The sequence below is a fragment of the Argiope bruennichi genome, chromosome 2, assembly GCF_947563725.1.
Source record: "Argiope bruennichi chromosome 2, qqArgBrue1.1, whole genome shotgun sequence".
Taxonomy (NCBI): domain Eukaryota; kingdom Metazoa; phylum Arthropoda; class Arachnida; order Araneae; family Araneidae; genus Argiope; species Argiope bruennichi.
The window spans coordinates 102,232,182-102,244,908 of NC_079152.1; positions in this window are offsets into that span (position 1 = coordinate 102,232,182).

Sequence of the window (12,727 nt, forward strand, 5' to 3'; positions counted from 1 at the left end):
TTTATTATTTAATCAGTATAGGTTTACTGTCACACATAGTTTAACAATTTAGTTGGAAATATGTCCTTCTCTAGCTTAAATGAGATCCTGTACACGTTTTGGCGTGGATTCCACTAATTTATAACATAAATTTTTGATATCATCATGAAACCAAACTTTTATGCTTCTCAATCATATTTCTCTCAGTTGAGCTGTCCATTTTACTCACATGTCTCTTCATAATGCTCCACAAATTTTCGATGGGATTTACATCTGGAGAATTACCAGGCCAATCCGAACAGTTAATTTCTTTTCTTGAAAAAAATTCTTTACCAGTTTGGAATTATGGCATGGAGCAAGATTTTGTTGACAGACACCAACACCACCAGGGAACATTTGCATCAGATGCACAATTTTTTCTTTCTAGTATTGAAATGTATTTTTTAGAGTTCATCATCCTGTTAAATGATACTAAGCTGCCATGTCCCCCAGATGTAAAATAACATCAAAACATCTGCTGAATTGTTTTGATTAACATATTCCCTAATGGGCGGGTTCTTCAGCACATTATCTGAAAAATGTTCATCAAATCTCTTGCACCCACACTAAAAAAAATGCGTTTCATCACTGAATACAACCTTATTTCAGTCTTGTGTAATTCAGGATTGATATTTCTTGTTTCAATACGAACGTTTTCTCCTCACTGCAGGAGTTAACAACTGTTTTTGTTTTCTTGCCCATCTCCCTGCTTCAATAAACCTTCATTATACTGTAGATGAATCAACGCTCACACTAGTAGCTAATACTTTGAAGATCTGTACTTATTTTGCGAGGATGCATTTTACTATTTCATACAAGAAATTGTCCTAGGTTTTGTCTTGCGTTTGCATCCACATTTATTCTTTCGTTTTGGAGAAATTACCCCAAATTTAATTTGTTGAATTAAACACTGGATTTACATAGAAACACTGGATTTTTCCAACACCAATTGCTGCAACAATATCCCTCACAGTCATAGAAAATTAGGTTGTTGCTTTGCATAATGAATTCAACGATGTTAGGCTTTTAAAATCGTCTATCAAAGTTTAAGTTTAAAATTATGTTGCCAAAGAAGCCTGCATGAACAATCCATATAAAATATTTATTAAAAATTTTTAGCAACCTAGCCATCTATATTGAATCAGATGGCTAGTGTGCAATGCATGTAAATACGTATTTTACACATTTGGGAATTTCCTAAATCAAAATTCTGCAGCATTTATTTATAAATTCTATTGGATGTATTTCTATTTTTCTTGTCAATATTTCATGTTATTGAACATTTATCTATATTGCAATGTTTATGGATTTATGTGAAATTTCGGGAGTTTTATTTTAAAGCTGATACGCATTTAGAATGCTATTGCTGTTTACTTTAAAACCTTGACTGCCATGGGGGTTGCTTGTGACCCATATAAATTATATTGTAAGAAATTCAGCTTGGCAGTCAATGTATTAATATAAATTCCATATCAAGTAAAAAAATTGATCTGAAAGTGGTCTTTCTATATGATTTCAATGACCTATTTTGCAAAATAATTATAAAAAGCAACTCCTATTTCCATTTAACTGTTTTGCAATAGTTGTGTATCAAACTAAAATAAGAAAACAACAACAACAATCCAACAATATCAATAGAGATTACCATTCTATGTGATTTCCTTTTTTGTGTTGAGTAACCTTAGAGAAGGAGGGGGAAAACTTTTTATAGTGTTTTAGTGATTAATTATGCAGTTGATATTTAGGACTACCAACAGGAATATAGGTAATATATATACACAGCCATATTAAGCTTAATAGAAGTCTTTAAGCTGTGCAGATTTTGAAGACCACCTTTTTTTTCCTTTCAAATTCATATATTTTTATGGATTTTAATATACAATTTATACAAACACATTTTAATAAATAAATATTATAAAAAATAAAATTACTACACATTTAATTGCAGCTCATCTTTAATAGAGTAGGTTCGAGTACATTGCATGTAAGAAAAAAAAATTAAAGTAATTTTAAACAAATTGATTAAAAAAATTTCAAAATTTTTAAAGCATCCCAAAATTTTTAAATACAAACTTGTTAGGGCCATTAACTTTTCAGTCATTCTGACAATTAATGAAAAAAGAATAAGGATGTGAGGGGGTACTTTCCTTACTGTGGATGGTCCGGATGTCGCCAATTTGTTTATCTTTCGTATCGCCAAATCTAACTACTGCTTATCTGCGCACGGTTCTCTCTGGTAAACCAAGCGTGAAGCGGTATGCGCAGTAACGTATTTTTTACGGCATATTGATACATGCATTTGTTATGGATGTATCACGACGCAGTACGGACAAGCTGACAAATTTTTCCGGTTTCTAAAACTCTCGGCCTAGGTGCCCCCCCCCCCAAAAAAAAAATACTTGGTCAAGAAATAATGTAAGGCAAATATATATTAATGAAATAAAATAAACCAAGAAGGAGGGGTATTTCTCATGCTCGATTTACTTATAACTTTAATGTTTTCTTTTGATGCAATTTTGAGTGAAAGTATGAAATTATAGAACGAATAGTGGAAATAGATTGATAATTGAAAAATGTAAGGATAAAAGGTTATGTGCAAAATTATATGAATAATAAATGAAAAAGTTGATTAAAAGATATCAAATTGAAAGAAAGGGATTAAAAAATGTTACTTGCTATTTATTCTCATTTATTAAGGTTTAATTGTAAATTTATTTCCTTGAACTGTACATTTTTTTCTAGGAATCGTACAATAATTGATATAATTCTATACTTTTTTGAACACAATACAGTAATCGTACTAATTAACAGAAGGTTTAGTAATTTCATGTTACTGAATAGTTTTGCTAACATAACTATTATTCATCTAAAATAATATTTGTTGGTATGGGCATTATTACCAGTGAAACTAAAGAAATATTCCATAAAAAATTTCTAAATTTAGAGTTTGTTATTTTTTTAAAAATAAATCATTTCATAATTCTGCATTGAAAAATAATGAGATCCTTAGAATATCTTTTCATTTCATTTGCCTCAGTAGATCCTGGAAAGATTCTTAATAATATTATAATATAGTATATAATTTATATAAAAAGAATAATAAACAGTACTGCAAAGACACTATACGATTGATAAATTTATAATTTTCTCTCTCGTTCCACTTCTGTTGTTGTATGAGGACATCACACAGCATTTAAAATACTTTCTTCCGATACAGGGGAAAAAAAAAAAAAAAAAAAAGAAAAAAAAGGATCAAATGAAGGATTTTTTTTTTTTTTTTTTTTTTTTTGCCCGAGCAAATCGAAGATCATATTCTATGTAGGTGAAGAGGTTGGGAAGTAGAATTTTCAGAAGATTCTTCTAAAAAACAAAATCTAATATTTTCTCCATAAACTTTTAGATTAAAAAAATGGCATTTAATTAAAATTTTTTACAAATCTAATGCAGGCGTAACATAAACACAAAACCATCAATTTGGTTGTCTCATGCTGCTCTGGTCACTAGAAGCTGACTTTCTACTATTTTCCCGCCAAGTAATGTCATTAATTGATTATATTCTTTGGGTATCCATCTGGAGGGGAAAGACGACAGCCTTTCTCAATGGAAGAAGAAGGGGGGAATGTTTATGACCCTACTCCTGCTTTAAATGGTGTGAAAAAAGGCTCGCTGTACACACCTTGATTTGACAGAGTCGATAAGATATTTCAAATTTAATTTTGAATCCACGATTTATTTTCTAACCTAGGGTTTAAAAAAAATCGGAAATAGATTGGATTAAAAAAAAAACAACCACCGTACGTAATAATCTATAATTTTAATGAATTCCTCTTAACAGATCAAGTGAATTAAATTCTGTCAAAATAAGAAGTACTTTCTTTTAATATATTTAAACTGATTAGCTTTTATTTATTACTTTAGATAAATTTTTATTAAAGTGTAGACACTATTTTTTAATGCAAAAGTTGTCAAGAGGATTAAAAGTTTGAGTGTTAATTCAATATTTTACCATCTAGGTAATTAATTATTAATAATTTCCTCCGATTATATATAAATTACAAATGAAAGTACTTGAGAGTGAAATAACTAGCAATTCCTCCCCTTTTTTTATAAAATACTAGCCGTCTTTGTCGATCAGGTGGTTCCATTATTAAGGGTTGTAAAAAATGTCGCTTAAATATTTATTATTATTATTAATTTTGTGTACTCATGTCTTCCCATGCTTCCTCGGGAAAAATCTTCAATGTTTTTACTATTTTAGAAGCCTTACATCGCTCAATTCATTGTGCTATGCATTTCCTTAATTTTCTACCCATGAATTTATACATTCAGTTTTATGATATGAATGTAGCCATTATTTGATTCTGAAGTTAAAACCTTAATTGTAAGAAAGAAAATTTTTATTAAAACCATATTTCATACTCAAAATTACTCAACATGGGAAAAGAAACCAAATCCTCCTATTTTGTTCAGAAACAATGGGGGAAAGGATGAAATATTAATAGCAACAATGAAAACGATTTGAATTTTACTTCAACACTTGAAATGTAATGCTACAAAACATGCTTTTTTAAAATAGATTTAGAATAGAAAAAAAAAGATATTAAAAAATAATTTTTACATTATCTTTTTTTGTATTTTAACATTAGCTTTTTGTGTTAATGTAAAAATTATCAATGTTTCAAAATATTTTCAGGAGTTGTAGCGGATAAATGCCAACATTTCATTTATTTTTAATTAATTAAAACTCCAATCAAAATATCAAAAAAAATCTCTCTGAAGTGTGCATTTCTTCCTCTCCAAAATACACGGCAAGTTAAATAGCTCTAACTTTAACGACCTGGACTGTAGATTGTCGTCAAAAGACACAAAAATCATTTATTATTAGATGAGATAGAGATAAAAACAGAGGATCTCAAAATTTTAGTAAAATGTTGTAGCATCTAAATGAGGACCTTCAAATTCTTACAAATGTTATTTATGAGAAGTGTTATGAAAATCATTCTCAAAGAACTATTACTTTTTTTTTTGGCAGAATAGTTATTATTTTAATCCTACTATTATATTTGTAGTTATTATTTTTATTGAAATTACTCTCAACAAAGAATTCATCAAACTTTATAAATATTCAAGTAGTTAAAAAATTACTCCAAATTCACTAATTATTATAAAGATCATCAATAAATAATTTTCTTAAAATTTCGTTTTCTTTAAAAAAAAACTCTATTTTGAAAATCAAGAGCTGCGAAGTACGCAGTTTGATAACTCAGGCAAATTTATTTGGAACGAAATCATTTAATTGGGACTATAACTTTTTATCCATTCTTTGAAGTAATTATTATTGGAGGATGTACTAGTAGGCAAATATTTGCAAATGATAATTTTTCTGTATTGAGCAAATTTCCATTTCTATGTTTTCCCATTTTAAATTTCCATTCCTAAAACTTTCTATATTTGAATGAATCACCACACAAAAAAATACGTTTATACCAACTTAAAATTAAAAAAAAAAGTTAGCTTCATAGTGATATTAGTTCCATTGTTATGCGAATTTCTCTCATTTTTAATCAGTTTTGAAAGTTTATTTAAACAAAATTTGTGCGGTGATATCGAAATGTAAAACTAGTTTACTCTATAATCACGTATATCAATCGCGCATTTCTGCCAATGTTAATGTTAAGTTGCTTTCTAAAAATACTTTTATTTTCAATACATAGAAAAAAACAAAACAAATTGAAATCTGCTATTGCAAATTTCAAGTTATCATGCGAGAACATTTTTTTGCTTAGATGAATTGCTTAGATATATTGCGATATTTGAAACTCAGAATCGAAACGGAGACGTTTTGCGTTGAACGTTGACGGTTGTGATTCAGAATCCAAATGGACACGTTCTGTGTTTCAAGTTGAGTGTTGCGATTGAGAGTCTGCAACGCACTGCATACGTTTACGCTTTCTTCGTTCCCGTTGTAAAGCTATTTTACGTTCATGTTTAATTCGATCAGCTTCTAATTTTAAATTTTCATCAATCGTTTTTGTTGATTGAAGGCTTTGTTCCGGCCTCTGTTTGCTCTGTCGTTCTCTTTCTTTTATTCTTTGCAAGGCTTCATCGGGAGAAAGCTTAGGACGCTAAATTTATAATTTATTTATTGCCTACGCGATTTCGAGCTTCAACCCACCCCCTAACCAAAACAATAGCATGTTCTTTATCCGTTCTCATTTCCGTTTCTCGGCTTCTAATAATGTAAGAGATGTAAATGTGGTATCGTTCGATAGAGGATATCGAGTAGAGTGTATCGATGCCAGTCGTAAAGAGAGTTTTTGCAAAAACGAGGTAGAAAACCTCGCTCGAAAATTAAATTTTTACATCCGAAACTCGCGAATCACTCGGAGTAGCAACGTCAAACTCATATCGTTACGTGTATTTCGGAGAGTACTATCCAACGATACGAGCAAATCCAATGTAACTCGAATTTGTAAATTTCGAAACCCGATTTTAAACCTCATCGAGACCAGAGTTTCGGTAAAAATGTCATTGGACTCTATTCATCGAGACGAGTGTTTAGACGGGCGCACTCGTCTATACGCTGCATAGAAGCCGAGATATAACAACTTCCGGTCATCGACATCCCGAGACCCTTAGGAACTCAATGGTATCAATCCGACATTGATTTGACCAATATTAAGCAAAATATGTACTGCTCATGCGTAGTGGTTCCAAAATTTTTGGGAACGTAGAGAATCCCCGGCGGAACTTCTAGGTGAAAACTCCATGTCTCTAACATATGTAGTTTACGAGATATAACGAAAATCATCTGCGCATGCGCAATAGAGGACTCCATGGAGGATCTTCTATAGCCACGTAGGATTGCTATGGTGGAAACCCATTGTCTCTAACATATATAGTTTACGAGATATAACGAAAACCACCTGCGCATGCGCAGTAGATGACTCCATGGGGGTCTTCTATAGCCCCGTAGGATTTCTATGGTGAAAATCCCATGTCTCTAATAGCAGGTCAACCTTTTAAAAACGTATCTGCTTTCAAAGAAGCATATATAATAATAATAATGCAATACTGGTAAAAGCAGGTGAAGCAGATGAAGATGAATATTGCCATTTATGCTTTATTCATTGTCTGCGCGATTTCGAGCTTCAATTATTCGTTGCCTTCAATTATTCAAAACCCAGTAACGAAAACAACATCATGTTCTCACAAGATAAAAAAAATCTACTGTTTATTCACGGTTTCGAAAACCCTCCGCGCTTTTGTACATGCTTCAGGATACGTTTATTTAATCAATATAGGGATGAGATGACAAGATTTACATCTATATATACTTATAATAAAGCTCAATGTGTGTGTGTGTGTGTGTGTGTGTGTTGGCGCTCTACAGACCAGACCGTTTGACATACAGCTACCAAATTTGGTACATGTATACCTTGGAGGTTGGGAATGTGCACCTGGGGTTTCTTTTTTCGAATTTTTAATTAGAATTTTAATTATTAATTAAAAACTAACTTTCCAGCCAAAAAAATCTTCCATTTTCCCCACCGCCAACTTTTTCGCCAAAAAAATCTTCCATTATCCCCAGCGCCAAACGAGAAAGGCTTCACTTTTTTTTTCTCCCAACAGTAATGAGGCTAGGGTTAAAATTTTTCGGCGTATTATTTCAATCGGTTCTGTTTATTTTCTTAATGTTTGATGCATTTAAAATTAAACATTGTTAATGAATCAATCTTTCAGATTCATTCTGAAGTACTTTTGAATTAAAATAAAACAGAATAAAGGAAATTAAAAATTTCTAATCCGCATAGCGTTACCCCAACTGGCGTAGAAAAAATCACGTATTTGCGTTACGTAACCGGCGAAGAAAATTCACGCATGCGCATACTGTTCTGATTGTTGCCATGACAACGTTATCAATGGATGATTTAAATTATTTTTGGGTTAGTTGCATGCTTTTGTAAGTAAATTGTATTTATGTTAGTTATATATTTTTTGTATATGCTTATAGTTTTAAGTACATCGTTTAGTAGTTTAAGTAGTTTTTTTAAAACCTGTTTTCAACCGTTTATTTTAAACGATTCGTTTTATTTTCTTAGTGTTTGATGCATTTAAATTTAAACATTGTTAATGAATCGATCTGCTCATAATGAATCTAAGAAAATTTTGTTGACCAACTCTTGAGATATTACATAAATTTAAAAAGATATTCTTTAGTGCCCATAAAGTTTAAACGCTGAGTGACTCTATTTTCAGTAATCAGATTATAAAAAAATGCTTTGTTTCAGTAAAAAATATTATTATATTAATTGAAGTTAAATTCTTTCCACTTTAATTTAAAGCATAAATTCTACGGGTGCTAACAGAAAATGAGAGAGATACATATTACGTTATGACTGAAGGCCTTTATAATATTATGAATAAATTATATGATAATCAAAATTTGAAGTTTTAAAATATTTTGATGAAGAAGCTATTAAAGTAGAAATTGCATAAAATATTTAATTATTAAAATTTTAACGAACATTAAGATTGGCGAACCGGCTGGTCGTCAAAGGCGGCTAGTTTAACAATAAAGCGAAATCGGATAATTCACAGATTTAGAAAGAGAAAAATTTATGAATTACTCGTAATATTGTGAGAAAAAGGTTTCTAATTCACAATAAAATACTTAAGAAAATATTTATTTACTATAAGGAACATAAACATTAAATTCTGATGAATAAATGGAAGATTTCTGTTTTTAAAATATGATAATTCACTTTTTTACAAAATAATAATATATATATATTTTTTTTATGTTAACATACTTTTTTTTAATTTTCATTGAATTCTTTTGATAACAATCAGAAATTAACAACGATAGATAATCTCTGGGTCACATTTAATGATATTATATAAAATATTCTTTATGCCATGCCTGAAAGTATTTTTGCCATTTGAGCTAGCCATTTAAGTAATCAATGTGCACTTTTGAGTTAAAATAAAATAGTATGGCCAAAAACGCCATGATACTCACATACACGCGGGGAAAGAAAAAAAAAAAAAATTACCGAACGAAAAAAAAATCTAATAGGACGGAAATAAAGGTCGAAGAATGATGAAGAATTCCGGAAATGCCTCCACTTTTCCGCATCTCACCCCTTACCGAGGTAGAATCATCGAAAAGTGGTAAGTAGTCTCTGGGTACTGATATGAACAATATATACATGATCGTACAGCACTGTCGATTTAGAAAGTAAAAGTTACTTTGATCATATTAATGCTAAGATTAAAACTCACAAAATGCACAATTGTGTAGCTGTGAGTTCTTAAATAGTAACTTTAAAAAAAAACGCATTTGAAAATTCTAGAACCAATTAGATGCTCTCCGTGCCGGCTGACGCTTTTGTAAGCATTATAGTCAGAAGCAGGACCATAACAAAGGGATGGTGAGATAGGCATCTTCCAAGGTCGCATGAAATAAATGGGAAAGAAAAATTGACAATAAAAAAAATTTAAGCATTATAATAACTAGTGCATAAATGAGAATAGAATTGAAAAGTAAGCACTCTGTGGCGAAATAAAAGCTATGGGTAAATCAAAAATCTTTTCGAAAATATGTACAATTTGTTATTTATTTATTACAGTGATACATTCATTTGCAGTATACTTTCAAAAAACTGCATTTGAAAATTCTAGAATCAATTAGATACTTGTCATTTTTCCAGCTCCAATCAGACGCTTCTTACATTTTTCATCAATATAATTCAGTGTTTTATTTTTCAAGAATACATTCTTTTTGTAATCATTAACAAAAACGAAGAATGAAGTTTGGATAAGGAAGCTGTTTTGACAATTCTATAAGAAGTGGAGGATCACCTTGATATGATTCTAGTCACAGGACTTTGAAAGAGCTTATTTGTGGTGATGGTACTTTATCATGAATCACATACAGATTCAGTCAACATTTCTTTCAGTCATGATATAAACGGATTGGATGTAGCACGTACAACAAGCAGAATACTTATAGTTAGGCACTGGAAATTCTCCATTGTCAACATATCAGAATATTACTTGATTAATTTATGTATTACTGATGCCTCCTGAGTGCAATCAGTCCTTCAAGATGTGCATTATGGCAGAAAGATAAAACCAGCGGGAGTTGCCTCTTCGAAACTTTTTCGTATATTCTCCAGGAAAGGTCTTGTCCTTCATTGCCGGCATAAAATTGTGGACCCTGGTAAGACCTCGAATGCCTTGCATAGAATTGACGAACAATAATTACAAAATGCAGATCTTTGGCGAGAATGTAGCATTTTTCATGAATTTGTCGTTCGAATATGTAATTTTGGACGTCTTTTTGTCGACCAGTTGAAACCTAAATTTGGCACAGAGTTACAGCTGTAGTCACAAGATTACATTCTTAGTTGTGAAAATGCGATCAGATAAATGAAATTTTTATGTGTTCTATTTTAGACATTAATGTGTGCAAAGCATCTTTTCATGTTAATTGATGATGATCTATTATTTTACGATTGACTTTTTTCATTCCGTATTTCGAATCACTTTTCAAGACAAAAATATTTCGGATTTTATCGCTAAGAGGCGCTATAAGTAGTCTCATCATGTACCACTTTTCTATACTAAGAGCATTACTTTTATGATTATAGCTGTCACCGTTTTGAAATAAAGGAAGTGAGGCTTTTGTTTTTAGTAGGCATTCTGCATTTTAAATGTTAAAATATTAATGTAATCATTCAGTTTGTCCAATAAAGTATTCTAAGCAAATTGAGAATAATGTGAACATTTTCTCATCAAATCATGCTATTTCCAGATATTTAGAACTTTCCCTTACTGCTGTTGGTGCACAACAGAATATTCAAAAGCAAAAGAGAATTCACTGTCTCGAATAAAAATGTCAAAATGTCATTTTGTAGTTCGCATTCTGAATTTTCAGAAATATCTGACTTCATTTTCTTTTATATTGATTCCTAAAATCTTATTCCCCAAAAAATGTTAGAGATTGGAACGTGACTTATCAAAACAATTAGAATGTCTTTATTTAGGTTGGTAGTAGCAAGCCTTTTTTAATGAATTTACTCCGTTGATAGCAATCAATACAAGCGTGCATGCCTTTTAACAAAAGGACAACATCCGTTCTCCACCAAATGCGGAGCTCGTAAGTGCCCTTGAAAACTCTTACGAAGATTCGAAATATTTTGAATGCGTGCGTTACTCAAGAATGTCGTCCGAAAATTTTATTCGGCAGTATGTCGATGTTAGAAAGGAAATGACTGTTAATAAAATATGTTATCAAAAGGGACGGAGTAAAAATGTTTCTACTAGGGAAATGTTTTATTTAGAAATATTTTTTTCTAGCATCGTTGATCCACTTTATCAGCCGTATTCTACGATAGCAATTTTCCATTAAATAATTATTTTTGTTAAATTTCAATTGAATCTCTTATGAATAATTTACTGTTTAAGGTTCTTTTAGCAAAGTAATTTTAAACGTCAAATTGGGATAGACATCCACGCTGTGTTTATGTTTACATGTTTTTTTATTATATGGATGAATATCCCTAATGAAGATATAATAACACACACTTTATGTTCAGAAGCATGTGAGACGAATTAAAACAGAATGGGGAAACCGAAACATAATTAGAAGTTAACAGTCATAACCATTTAATTGAACTTCTCTCTATTTTGCATATCTCCTTATACTAGAAGATGTACTTGTTTAGATCACTTATTTTCCTATTGGCAATATCTGGGATATGACAGTCATAGATTCCTAACGAATGTTGTAGTAGAAAATCTCATGTATATTGGCAAAGCCCTTAAGAGATATTTTTTTTAAAAAAATTAATATACTTCAGATTAGCACCCCAATTATTCAGATTGGGGTGTTTTCTATTCATAACGTTCATGAACACTCAAATCAGTATTAAATATTAAATTCAGAACTGAAAATAATAGTGATTCACTAACATAAAGGAAATGCAATGCCGAGTACAAAGTAAAACAACAACAGTAACAATACCAAATAAAAAAAAATGCTGAAAGAAAATATTAGTAATAGCTTTCAATTTGGTCCATGAAGAGAGAATATAATGAATCAGCATTAACAGAAAATAATACGGGCAATTTAAACATAAAAAGAAACTTATATCAATTTTTAGACATTAAGTTAGGATTCGGTATCCATAATGACCCACACTGAAACGGCAGAGATATTTTTTAACTTCGAGCAGCGTTACAAATGGCAGTGATATATATATATATATATATATATATATATATATATATATATATATATATATATGTATGTATGTATGTATGTATACTGATATTTATCATATTAGAGAACTTTATTTAGGAATATCACAAAAAAAAACTAGTGAAATAAAAAAGAAAGTAAATTTTATTAGAATAGGCTCTTAATTTCCAACAATGAATTAGAAATACACAATTAAATAATAAAAATTGTTTGAATTTTATTACGAATGGAATTATATTACAATAATGAAAAGTATTGTGGCAAATGATGCATAAAACTATTTTTGAAGAATTATTAAAACAAATGAAAAGAACTGAACAATAACTAAATTTTTACTCAAGATTTTTTACAATTTAAGTTGATGCAAAAATCGTTTTCCTGAGGCAATATTACATGAAATTATCAATGAAAAAGGCTAAATTTTTGTTTAATTAATTAAAA